The sequence below is a fragment of the Manacus candei genome, unplaced genomic scaffold (genome assembly GCF_025592945.1).
Source record: "Manacus candei isolate 608988 ecotype Guabito, Panama unplaced genomic scaffold, ASM2559294v1 h1tg000028l, whole genome shotgun sequence".
NCBI lineage: Eukaryota > Metazoa > Chordata > Aves > Passeriformes > Pipridae > Manacus > Manacus candei.
The window spans coordinates 38646403-38660145 of record NW_026138076.1 but is presented as its reverse complement, the minus strand read 5'-3'; the positions used below and the strand labels follow the sequence as shown (position 1 = coordinate 38660145).

At 41.5% G+C, this 13743-nt stretch overlaps 1 long non-coding RNA gene across 1 annotated transcript in view; it reads left to right on the top strand.

The window, feature by feature from the left end:
- The window catches only part of LOC127471996 (uncharacterized), a 115605-nt gene extending 102110 nt beyond the window's left edge, over positions 1 to 13495 (top strand). Inside the window, exons 7-10 of the long non-coding RNA XR_007904830.1 lie at positions 4240 to 4366; positions 10075 to 10164; positions 11900 to 11978; positions 13364 to 13495. This is a non-coding gene — a long non-coding RNA (uncharacterized LOC127471996). The remainder of the gene's footprint in view (positions 1 to 4239; positions 4367 to 10074; positions 10165 to 11899; positions 11979 to 13363) is intronic.
- The last annotated feature ends 248 nt before the right edge of the window (positions 13496 to 13743 follow it).

Sequence of the window (13743 nt, the reverse complement as noted above, 5' to 3'; positions counted from 1 at the left end):
ATACTGATGTTTCCACCGTAGACTGAAATTTCTCAGCACTTTGTTTCTTGAGCAGATATTTTTGCTTTTCAGTCCTGTTTTCTACAGATGTTTTTAAAAACTTCTGTTAAGTGTATCTTGAAGGCAACACATGGAAACAGTCGTGTGCACTCATGCTTGTGTATTCACAAAAAAGAAATTAGAATAGTTTGACCCTTATTTGAGGAAAGCTGGTAAAAATGACCTGTCAAATATACTAAAGTTTCAGTGCCAAATGCAGGCAGTGAAATGTTTTCCACTCAACTGACACTGGCTCATCGTCTTCCTGCTCAACATCCATGTGCTCCCTCTCCTGTGTGCAAGATCTTTCTCACTTTCATTAGCTTTCCCTAAAAATTCAGAGGGTATTGTTTGTTTTTCTCTGCTGACAGATTTTTGCCTTTTAAAGCTCAGCCTTGCTGAGTGACTATGAAAGTACTACTGAAGCTTCTGATTCAGCATTTTTATTCTTCATTGTCCATCATTTTTTTGTCCTGAAAATCTCAGTTGTTTAGACAAGAGGGAGATGTCAGGTGCAGCTTAAAGGAACTGGCATGATAGCAGCCTGTTACTAGGACCTCTCAGTGATTCAAAACAAGATGCTTTGTTCATAAGCTCTCTTTTACATTTAGCTCTGGACATTTATTGTGGCAGGTTCAGCTTAGACAGATGTCTGTTGCAGGTCCTGTCTTGTTCTCACATTAAACAGGAAAGATGAAAAAATGTGCAACTAATTGCCAATGGGGTAATGAATCTCCTCATATTTTGACAGAGCCTGTTAATTCAGTTGTGATCCTGTGGGTCGTTTAATCAATTCTGCTTGGAAATGGGTAGACACACAACAGAAGGGTAGAGACACATCAGTCCCTATGTACTCAGGAATAAAAAGAAAAACTCTGTTTCAGGTTGATACCAAATAGACAGAGAATACCAAGTTTTAGTCAACTAAAATATTTTAGAGTAAACTTTTCCCTTTTTTTTTTTTTTCTAAATTGCTATTATTTTTTTGGTATTTGGCTGAAGTTTTAAGACATTTAAATGTATGATGTAAAGGAACTTTTGGAAAGGAACAGTCACTTGGAATTGAATGCAGAAGTATTTGTCTAAGGAAACAAAACAACAAAAAAAACCCCAGATCCAACCCACCATGCCAACCTGAGATGTCTAGATTGTTACCATCTTGCACCTTGTTCCCTCCCTAGACCCACTCTGGCATAAGAAAAAAAAAAATGAAGGCAAACAGAAAGGTTCTTTGTCCAAAAAAAATACTGTAGTATTACCAGATCACCATTTTTTCCCAAAAGCATTCTTTGATAGAAAATGCTTTACTTTGTGCTTATCTAGGAGCACAGGACATTTATCTGAATTACAGGTGAGCGTAAGGAGGACTACAGATCTTCTGCTATCAGCAAAAAACAGCTTTAGAGTTAGCTCTGCACTGGAATTGCTGAAATCCTCTTCAACTGAAGGCAGTGGCAGCGCAGTCCTTTAGGAGGAAAACAAACAAACTGAAACCAATCTGTGGGGCATTTATTAAATCACATGGCCAGAATTCATGCATACAGTACTTAAGTCAGTAAAATCTGCTTGTGAGAAATACATTTGGGAGCAAAAGTACTTAGGATTTCTCAGTGTCATTTTACTTTGCTTTAATTTTCAAGTTAAATTTGGAATAGCTTAATACTTTTTCTGAAATGTAGTAGGGCACAGAATCTAATAACTGGAGAGTGGCAAAAAAACTAGAAAGGGAGGTAAGGAGCATATACAAGTGACTGCTGAATCCTGCTCCTTCTATGGCTAACCTGAATGCTAGGCACCTAATGCTGCTATGATATATGCTTATTTGCTTCTAATAGCAGTGGAAGTGGAAAGTGCTAAGAGTGGTCCTTTTTTAATTTTACTTTTTTTATGCCAAGTGAGAGGACATTTATATTGATCCATCATTTTGGCCATACTAGATGGTTATGTTGAAATTGTAGCCTGGTTGGCCTGTCCCTGCAGTAGCAGATAGGCCAGTCTAGCTAATCATGTTACAATTTCATGTCTTCTGCTGGTATTCCCTGTCTCAGGACCCAGTGTCCACTGTTCAGTGGGCTAGTCCTCCTCTATCTCATCCCCCATGCTGCCTTAAGTGCAGACCCAGACATTTCTGCACACAAAAAGGCCCAAACCCAGTCACTTCTTCCAATTTCATTCCTACGATCTGTTGCCATTGGTTTGATGGAGTGTTTCTCCATTTTAATCTGACATTGAAAACACGAAGTCCTGCTGGTGTGCTAGGTACCCCTCACAGTTGTTGAGAAATGCTGTGATGAAACTCAGAGCTTCTGTAGACTGTTCCTGTTTGGCAATAAGCCTTCCACACTCCTTTTACCACAACTGAAATCATCTGTCAGGCCATATACCTGTCTACAAGTCATATTTACTCCCAGAAAACACCTTTTTTCTCTTCATATCTCTAGAAGACTAAGACATTCCTTGGGAGTTTTAAAGAAAGGTGGACTGCAGTGGTCCCAGCACAGCACAAAAAGGAAATTAGAGGTTTGTCCTGTGGATTTGATTACTTGAAGGAAGATGAAGTTCCCAGTGCCAAGAAGTTTTGTGAATGCAGGAATCAATTGAATCTTCTGCAAAAAGTCACCTGCAGAACAGCTTAGAAATAATTTCTGTGTTAAGTAATTAACCTGTAGTAATCACCTGGGGAGGAATGATTTCACAAACTTTATGATCAACATAAAGTTAGGCCTGGCTAACTAGAGAAGGAACTCTCCAATCTCCATGTGGAGAAATTTGGTCTGCTCACTTGAACAAGAAAAATGCGTTTGAAGCCCATTTATACCAAGGGAAATAGGTGTATTTCAGGCAGATAAATCACAGCTAATGTTCTTTGAGGGAACTGAATTCTGGACTGGGAAGCCTAACTCAAGGAAGATGGATCTGGGAATATTTGCAGTGTTGATCTGCTTGCTGAAGCTGGCAAACTCACTTATTGCATTTCAGGGATTTTCAGATGTTTATTCTGTATTTCTCTAAGTTGCCTCAGTCCTGTAGAGGCTTAGGTCACTTCATCCTGCTCAGCAGGATGGGGGACAGGGTTTTATGACCTCACATGCCCCAGTGTCATCTGTTATCTTTCTTTGTAATATTTTTTGCTTTCTTTCCCCATTTCTATGGCAACTTTTGACAACGTCCCTTCTATTATGCAGCTCAGCATAACTTGGAAGAAAAAAACTGTTAAATTTTCAACAGGGTCAGATGTCAGGCTTTTTAGAATAAGATTGAACATTTGGCTGGCTACACTTATGTTGGCAAAGTAGGGGGAAAAATTCCTTTGCAGGGAAACTTTTTCTAAAATGTGCAATACAGGCTGTGATTGTGGGTGATACGTCCCTGCCCTGTGTCCCCAGCATGAAGTAAAGGCAGGATGACAACAGGGGAATAGTTCAGCCACTGGTCTGGACTACCTGCATCCTTTTAGGCAATTGCACTTCTCTCAGTGTACTGCTTCATGGGTTTCTCTGCGGGAACAAGGCAGTCTAGTGTGCTTGTTCTCCTGCTGGCGTGACAAAGGGACAGGTTAAAGTGAGGCTTTGCTTCTTATCTTGCCTTATTTAATGAGAAGAATCCAGAGATATACAGCTGTCCTCACCCTTGCTTACTAACAACACCTCAATCCTGCACAGAAAAATACAATGGTAAAAGGCAATATCCACAGGGCACATGTTATGTTCATCTCTGTTCCTCAGCAATTATGATATCTGTAGTGATCCACCGAGGCAGGCACAGCTATGAATGACTATTTTAGCAAAGGTCTTGTAAAAGTTGCTGGCATGGTGGTTGGTTCTTCTACATCACCTTAAGAGAAGCTGCAGTTGCCAGACATTATTCAAGAGCTGGACTCCTCAGTGTAGGACCAAAGTATTGATGGGGGGGTCTTCCAAAATGCTGGCCTGACTAGTTTTGCCTCTCTGGAAATGAGATGGCTAGAAGAGTCTCTGACCTTGTATTTGCAGTCAGGAAAATTGAAAGAAACTCTTCCTGCACACCAAGCCTGTGAATGAGATCAAAGGGGGCTCAGAGATCAGAACTTAACAGGAGTCAGGGGAAGAGCAAATAGCAGTTGCTTTTAAAAATTCCGATATATAAAATGAAGATCAGCAGTTTCAAAAGATGTCATGTTTATTGCTGATACACTCAATTTATTTTTGTCTTCTGCTCTAGGAAATGACAGTGTCCTAAATGAACATACTGGAGAGCAAGGGCAGGCCAATGAACACACCTTAAAACAAGTGGCTTCCCTCAGATGAATGAAGGGACACACTGTTTGCAAGCCTCATAGTGCTGAGAGGTGAGTGATGGGGCAACATCTAGACCATGTCTCTCCAGGGGTGGGGTTGAGGTCTCTGGGGCATTCCTGGCAGGAGATGGCAACACGTGTCCCCAGCCTACCAACGTGAGCTGTGAGAAGCAGAGGGGTTGCACTGGGGTAGCTGTCACCTTTGCACCTCTGATGATGTTTGGAGGGAGACAGAAATGTAGCAGGTATGATTTTGAAGCAATTCCTCCCTCCACTGCTTTGAGGAAAGCAGAGCAGCTGTCAGGAGGAATATCTCTATTCCACGTGGCTGTTCCATGTAAATATAACATTGTAAACAAAGACTTGCCTGGGAATTAATCCCAGGGTGACTAAAAATACATGGACATGTTTTTACTGGCACTTAGCACAGCACTTTTTCCAGTCACAGCTGATAGATATTTCCATTAATGCATGTATAAGCAATTCAAAGAGTTGCTGCTAGCAGAGCAGGCTGGGACTTTCAAGTATCAAAAACCTGAAATGGAGAACAGAAGTCATGCCCAAATTCCAAGCCCAAATACCTGCATGTTGTAGTGCTGGTGAAGCACTCAAAGCAGGGAACATTAAATGGTACAGGAGGGCAATGCCACCCCACAGCCCCACACTAATACAGCCAGTTAGTGCCTGGCTGAGCTGTCTGACTCTCATGGGGAAGAGGGGTGTATCATAGATTTGGAAGCTGCAGGGATTTTTTTTCTCTGGGTCTGATGTGGGCAATAACATGCCATGGTCACACGCTGCCTGGTTTTGGAGGCATCCTGCCTCCTTGGCTACCCAGCCTTCAGGTACAATTCCTCCCTGCCTAGCTGTGTCAATCGTTACTTTCCCCCAAGAGTCCGTGGGAAGAGAAGTGATGAATAGAGACTAGTTTATCTATTTTAAAGAGATTAATTTATATTTTGCATGAAAGTTTTCATATTTTTGTAAAAAATAAACCTTATTGCCCTCCCCTTTTCAAATCACAACCATATTCTGCTGCTTGTAGAGAATATTTGTATTTGTTTTAGTGCTCTATATTCAAATAAACCCTTCCTTACTCAGGAACTCTTGAATTTTTGAAAACTATAGGGAACCCAAGGGTGTTGGCAAGTGCATTTCTTCAAAATGGTCCCAGTGGTGGAGATTTGAAAGCATATATGAGCTGTTTTGATAATCCCTCTACTGAGCTACTTTATAACTTTGGATTCTAAAATACTTCCCTGACTCTGGCCTAAATCACTTCAAAAAACAGAATTTAGACACTTAAATCATTAAGAGAAAAAATCCTATCAGTAATGCGTAAGTCCTTTTGAGAGTACAACTCAATGTCTTCAGCATCAAGTCCATAGAACCCACATGTCAGACAAGAAAGCAGGTTTTGCTAGCAAGAAAATCCCCTCAACTTTGAGAATTAAACTGCCATGACACCCTACAAATCATACGCTCTTTGTAGCAACCTGTCATCAAAGTTCAACATCTTGTTCAGGCCTCTCACATTGGAAAAAGTTGCCTTCATGAACTAGAAGACACACAGGCATCCCTCTAGAAAGGTCAAAGCATGACAGATTCCTTCTGTGTCATATCTCATACAGCAAAATCAAGAAAGAGTTTTAAAGTGGTGCACAAATGCAGAAGCAAAAATAATTGGGGTAGACAAGTTAGATGACCTACCTAATTGCACCTCAAACAGGTAATGCCTTCATAGATACACATGGGAGAGGAGTTAAATATACATCCTGATTTGTATTCTTCAACATGAGAGTGTGGTTGGCTATTTTTTGGTGGGAGAAAGGGAAACAACAGAGTTGGACTGCTGCAAACACGACGCCTTGTGATTCTGCATGTGCCTGGCACTAGGATAATAGCTAGAAATAGTTTAGACATTCATTTTGCCTGAACCTGGATGCCTATCGGCAAACAGGAAATACGACCTGTGCGAGACAACTATTTTTCTGGAGAGGTAACCCACTGCCTGTCTGAGTACAGAACAGGAGAGATATTTCTACTTGTTTGCAGTCTGCCTAAGGGGTTAGTTCATAGAAACATAGAATATACTGAGTTGGAAGGGACCCACCAGGATCATTGAGTCCAGCTCCCGGCCCTGCACAGGACACCCCAAGAATCACACCATGTGCCTGAAAGCATTGTCCAAACGCTTCTTGAACTCTGTCAGGCTTAGTGCTGTGACCGCTTCCCTGGGGAGCCTGTGCCAGCGTTCAACCACCCTCCAGGTGAAAAACCTTTTCCTGATATCCAAACTAAACCTCCCCTGACTCAGCTTCATGCTGTGTTCTTTAGTTCTGTCACTGGTCACGAGAGTGAAGAAATTGCTATTTGCCCCTCCACTTCCCCTCGTGAACATCTCACTGCATCACAGACTGCAACATTTACATAAAGCAACTCTTCATCAGCCTCTTGTCTCATGGCTACTTCTTAGAGTATTTTGGTGGGGCACAGTTTTGAAGGGATATTTACCTCCTTCAGCAGTGCTAGAGGCACCAAAGAGATATTCAGGTTTTCTAGGTTTTGAAGAATGACATCAGTAACTTTGGACATCTTTGCTGTGACAAAACAGCTACTGGGATAATTGGGGGGGGGGGGGGAAGGATAGCTAAGCCTAATAACAATAAAAATTTAAGAAATAAGGTTCTGACTAGCTCCTTGAGTTTTTCCTTTCGGGGTATTATTTTGAGGTTGTGAAAATAAGAAAAGAAATCTTGTGGTTAGTTTGGCCCACAAAGAGCTACTATGAAGACAGGGTGATGGATGTGTTTCATAGAATGGATATCGAACACATTCATGTGTTTGTTGGAGTGAATAGATAGCATTTCAGCTACTTCTTGAAGCTGAAATACTGATCCTAAATATGTTTGAAAGTGGGCGGAATCTGACTGACTACAGCCCAAGTGACAGGAGAACTGAGAAATCCATGTAATGAATAATACTTGGGAATTTCACCCAAAAAATGTTATTCTTACTACCCCATAATTTTTTCTCTGAACTCAAGTATTAGTTGCCTCAAAGCCAAATGCAGGGATAGCCCACCTTAAACTTCTCATCTGCAGTCTGACAGGCAGTGTCTATGTCCACCACTCCATCTGGCTTAAGCTTCCCAGGAAGCTGATGTTCATCTTTGCGCTTCAGTGAATGGTTTCCTTTTACTGAAAAGGAACCTAGCTCAGTAGCACTCAAGGGGCTGTCAAATGAAAATGGAATTAAAAAATGTTGGCAATTTCTCTAATAATCAACAGTCTTCTTTGAAATACTCTTGACACTTTCCTTTCAAATTAACTCAGGAAACATTTTTATATGCAAAAATCTTAAGGAGTTTTTCCTGACCCTGAGAGTTTGAAGATTGTCTGTTGTATGCAGAAAGTTGAAGAGAGGTCTTGGGAAAGAAATCTGTAGAAATTCTCATTTTTTAGTACTTTTATTATATCCAAAATAGACATTGTGCAGGCGAAGACTTTTTGTTTTGTTTTCACTGGTTTTGTTGCAGCTTCCTTGCAGTCCATCTGCATGCCAAAATGAAACTCCTTGAGACCCAGACAGGAGGAAGTCCCGCTTCATTTCATATTCGTCTGGTAATGCCAGGTAGTCCTGGCCCTGGTATGAGAAAACTTGAATTCTGTGGGATTTTTGGTCAGGTTTATCAGATCTTCCTATTTGAATTTCTGGGCTGCTGGTGATTTGGTGTATCAAATACTCTTTAGGTGGCAGGTTTTGATTCAGTGTTTTCTATCCTGTGCCAGCCATACTCAGGTTCCTCCGACTATATTATCCTGAGTTAAGGCTTCTTAGAAAAGAGGGGCATGCACACACAAAACAGACCTGAATACATGCTATAAAAGAGATCTTTGTAAGCTGAAAGTCAAGTGCTAAGGCTTTTGAAAAGCATCCTAGTTTCATCAGGTCCTACTCAATCTTGCAAATGGTTTCTCTCACCTACAAGGCTAATCTTGCTGACTGTGCTTTATCAGCACAGAAGTTGCAGCACTAATTGGCTGTTAAGGTCTGTGTAGGTGCATTGGTGGGAAGTACTTATTGGCTACCTATTAGCTACTAGTATATCTTCTGTATCTTGTAAACTCTGTTTGCTCCCTAGCACAAGTGTGTAAACTCGCAGGACCAGACCAGACCAGAAAGGACAATTCTTACCTTAATGACAACACCAGCATGTGCAGCCTTCAGTATCTGTCAGCACAAGGTGGTGAGACTCCAAGGGGAGACGCACAGCACATGGCACAGGTCAAAGACCTACACAGCTCATCAGCGGGAATGACCCTAGCACAGCACACTCTGACAACACCCAGCCTTACTGCCCACCCACTGACCTGTTCTTGCTCACTGCTAGGATGAAAGCTCATACTGTGCACACACAGCAGCCAGGATGCAGTAATACAACCATCAACATACAGTTCACACTGTGGCAGATGTTACTGACAGTTTACAACAGGGTACAAGGCCAAATGCAACAGCTGTGCAGCTGAGAGGCCCGAACGAGTTGCACTTGGGAGGTTACCATGTCTTGTAGTTGGTAGACCAACATTTTAGCACAGTGGATAACCCAGAGTAACTTCCTAAAAACAGTTTTGTCCCTGAGGGCACAGTGCTGAGTGTTCCCCTTTTGTTCACAGATTCTCACAGGTTCAGTCACTGGTGGAGTCTCTTCTAACGTGGGTACACTGAGGGTGGCAACTTCAGACGGGTCATATTGCAAAGTTGACATACTACACATTTTACTATCTGGCTCAAAGGATGGGAAAGTAACGGCTGGCATGTAGAAAAGGAATAGAATAACTTTATATTTTTACAATTACCTGGTTAGTCATTTCATAACACTTTCTCATAAAGTTACATGCCCACATACTACAAATTTAGGATTTTTTGACATCTCTAATTGAGGAAGCTCTTCTCTCTGCCAAGTACTGCTTTTAATCTGTTATTACCTACTCCTTTTACCTATTTAAGGACCATTAATTTCTGTAACATTTTTCTGAAAGATATGAAAGTATAGTTCTCACTTCTGAAGTTGCAAAAATAGCTTAATGATAACAAATTATACTTTACCAGATTGCATGTGAGAAACATTTGGATTTAATTGAATCACTTGTTTCTTCCAACTCAAATATCATTTGCAAATACATAAATTATATCTACAGAGACTTATATACATATTTGACAATTTCTACACAAACATATTCACGATCAGGTCATTTTGATCATATTTAATAGTGGGCACAAACAGAGTTTCTCTTTTATGGACTCTGAGACACTTGAATTTACACCTTATTTTCTTCTTTCCATAACTTCAGTCATGGCCATAAACTAAGTGTTGCACCTTTTCCTCCTCATATAAATATGTAAAAATGGAAATCATTAAAGCAAAGTTAGGCAGTGAATACTTGTTAATATTTATGTGGTGGAATTAACTACTTGCTCTCCTGTAATACTTATTGAAGACATTTAAAAATAAGATAAAACTGGTGTTAATGACTATTTCAGTTCTTACTCCATAGGATTCAGATGTTAACAGCATGCTCAGAAGTGGGGTTTTTAATTCTTTTATTTAGTTTATTAGCTATTATTCTTAAACTGCTGTTCACGAGGTTGTTTATTTTTTTGTTCCATCTCTGGCCTATAACAACGAAAAGATAATGTTTAAAGTTGCAATTGCTACATTTAGGCTCAGATTTTTGCCGTCTTCCTTTCCCTCACAGGAAGCTTTTAACCTGAGACTTATAAGCATGTGCTGTAGTGTCAGCCTCGGGAAACATGAAATGCAACACTTAAGCCTCAGTTATAAATAGGTAAGATTATCTTCTACTATTTTATTAGTTTGGGCCAGGATAGAGTTAATTTTCTTCATAGTACCTTAGAAGGGTTATATTTTGTATTTGTTTTGAAAACAGTGTTGATAGCACAGGGACATTTTAGCTACTGCTGAGCAGTGCTTATAAACATCAAGGCCTTTTCTGCCTCTCACACTGCCCTGCTGCTGAGTAAGTTGGGGGTGCATGAGAAGTTGGGAGGGAATGCAGCTGACCCCAGCTGACCAAAGAGATATCCCATACCATGTCCTCATAGTCAGCAGTAAAAGCTGGGGGAAGAAGAAGGAAAGAGGTGACATGCAGCATTTGTCTTCCCAAGTATCACTCATGGTGGAGCTCCGCTCTGCTGGGTGTGACTGAACACCTGCCCACCTCTGAAAAGTAGTGAATGAATTCCCTGTTTTGCTTTCCTTCCATGGTGTTGCTTTAGCTATTAAATTGTCTTTATTTCAAGCCACAAGTTTTTTCACTTTTACTCTTCTGATTCTGAGCAAGCAGGTATGTGGGGCTAAGCTGCTGGCCAGAGTTTGCCCAAAACAACCATTTTCCTTCAACATTTCTTCTACTACAGAAGAATCAACATTTTACTATTAATTATTCTCCCCCCAGAGATTTCTCCAGTACTTACATAGACTTTCTTGAAAGAACATGACTAAAATCAATAGCTTGAGGACTAGGTTCAGCTGCTTCTTTTAAAATGTTGTCTTGTAGAGTGTAATCCTGCAGAGGTACAACAAACCAGAGAGCCTCGTACGCCATGAAAGTGCTTGGGTTTAGAGCATTTTCCTAGAAGTTGATGGAGACTTACAGAATCACTTTGTAAGGCTATCTGCTCCTGAAGTTTGAATACTTCATCAGTGTCTTCATTTGTTTCATTATTTGGGCATTTGTTTTGGATTGCTAGGGGCTTTTTCCAATTACAAACACTATTAGTTTTTTGAAGTTGCATTCTTCTTCATTATTAATTAGAATTTGCACAGGAGCTTTCATGTATTCTTCTTGCATATTCAGCTTCCCGCTCTTAGTTATACCTAAACAACTATGTAAAATGTAAAAATGTTGTGGCTTTATTGTGTAGTTGAGTAATGATTCAAATGGCATTTGTCATAGCCTGCACCTCCCTAAAATTTCTACACTGTGTTGATAGATGCAACAATATCTTACGCTACACAGTAGTCTTAGATTAAGTCAACTTTTAAGTTTGCTAGATATGAGACTGCAAACTGAAAAGCTGAGAAGTAACAGAGTTACCGCTATTCCTTGTTGCTTTGCTAATCAACATCTTATTAATTTTAATGATACTGGAAAGTCACACTGGTAAGGGCAACAGTACCTTCATAAAAATGAAACACACCACTCATATTCCTGCATATTTTGGATATGTGCCCAATGCAGAGGCAAAAGGCCTGTGCTGGGCAACTGCCCATGTGTTGCCTGATCCTGCCTGGCTCCTACCACCTTCATGGAGGTAGGAGTGCAACTCCTACTCGCTGTCATGCCAGAGGGAGCTCTTGACATGGTTGTAGATAAATTGTTGCCATCACTTGATTATAAGTAGCATAGTTTAATATTGAGTATGTATTGAATAATCAACTTACAAGTATATAAATAGTAATGAATTACTAGTTTATAAATATTGTCTGATTATTAAACACTCAATAATTAGTTAATAAGCACAGAAAGTATTGTATAAGTGTAACATATCAAATTGCAGATGCTGTTTGGCTGCTTTCTGGAAAAGTGCCTTCCTTCCCAGGGGTGGAGGAGCAGGTTCAGTCTTGCATTTGTCCTTGGTGAGTGTGGGCAACTGGGCCAGTGGCACTGCTCCCACAAGTTACCCAGCAGGAACCATGCATGTGCTGGGACACATCATTTCTGCCCTTGAAAGGAGACAAGGAGAGACCTGCCCAGGGTTCCCTGAATCTCTGAGGAAGAAGCCAGGCTGCTTGTGCAGAGGACAATGCTGCTGCCTGCTCTGCTTCTGTCTGGGGGTAGCCCTGCCCATCTTTAAGCTAATTAAAGCTTCTGCTCATTATAGCAGTGTGGGTTTGGCAAGGTCATAAATCAATCACCGTCTTAGAAATATGAGCTGTCATAATTGTGCATTGTCTAAATGTGAACTAATGAGTTAATGACTATTCCAGTTGTTGTACACACCTTGAATAAAGAGTTGGACATACAAAAACAGTATGAAAAGTGTCTTTTTCCCCAGAGACTCTTTCAGACATTGAGTTCAGCCTGTTGTAGGCTGGTGTCTCAAACTTTGGGGACCAATATGACCAAACCCCCACCCCTGGTAGAGGTCTATATACCCTGCTCACCTCCTGCCTGCCTGGAACACAACATCTTCCCAATCCCTCCCACCCTCCTGCTCAGAAACAGATGACTCAGTCTCAATTTCTGAGACCAAACATGCAGGACTTGGTCTCTGCTCCAACTCCACAGCCCAGCCCCAGGAACCCTTTTCCCAACCCCAAAGACACAGGACTTTGTTTCATTTTTAGAGCCCCCAAAACAGCTCCATGAACCTTTTTTCAAGTCTGGAAAACTCAGGACTTAATCTCCATTTTCAAGTACAGAAAACACAGGTCTTAGTCTCTGAGTTTGATGACTCTTGGTCTTAAGGCCCAAGGACACGTGTCTTCATTTGAGGCCCACAGCCCATGACTTGCTCTCCTTTCTTGAAGTCAGATGAGCTGGGGTTTTGCACCCTCAAAACTGCCCCCCTGAGCCCATATCTGGAAAAAGGGTTTAGAACAGGCTTCAGTGTCCTGGCTTGCACCAGTTACTCTAGTTCCAGCCTGCCTGTCACCTTCCCCATTCCAAGGGCCGCTCAGCTTATTGGGTGCCACATGCCTTCACATCTGGGAACTGATGTTTCTGAAAGCAAAGCCAGAGTAAAAAAACCAACCATAATGATCCATTTCCACATCTCAGGCAGAGCAGAAAGTTCCCTCAGGGTCACATATACTGACAGCAGCACTGGATCAGGCACTGAATGTGTCAGAGCTGCTGTGAGAGCACACAGACATGTTGGGAACTGCAATTTCACTGGAGAGCACATGGCTGGGTCCATAGGACTCTCACAAGTAAAATACTAAGCAAGGGGAAAGATAAGAACAAAGAGAAGCCCAGCGGTCTCTCTGACATCGCTTTAGTGCCTCTTTTCTACAATCAGATTTGTGCATAGGAGTGTGGATGTATGAAGGACACACACTGCTTCTTTCATTGTGCCTGAAGGACAGACACAAAGCCTCCTACAACTCTTCGCTGGAACAAGTGCCAGGAGAAAAGAGAAGTCTCACGCATGGAAGCCAAGCCTCCAGCCCTAGCCAATGACAGAGGACTTCAGAGGTTAGTGAAGGCTGGGGCCTTTCCAAACTGACAGGAAGTCACCCAGCCTGGCATTGTAGCTGGTAAATCCTATGCTGGACAGACCCTTCCTTTCCCTGGAGCTGTCTGGGGGGCTGCAGGCTGCAGGGCTTCAGGAGCCACCAGCTTCTGCTCCCAGTTACTGCCTCCCAGCTGCTTGCACATATTTCTAAGGGAAAGGCATAG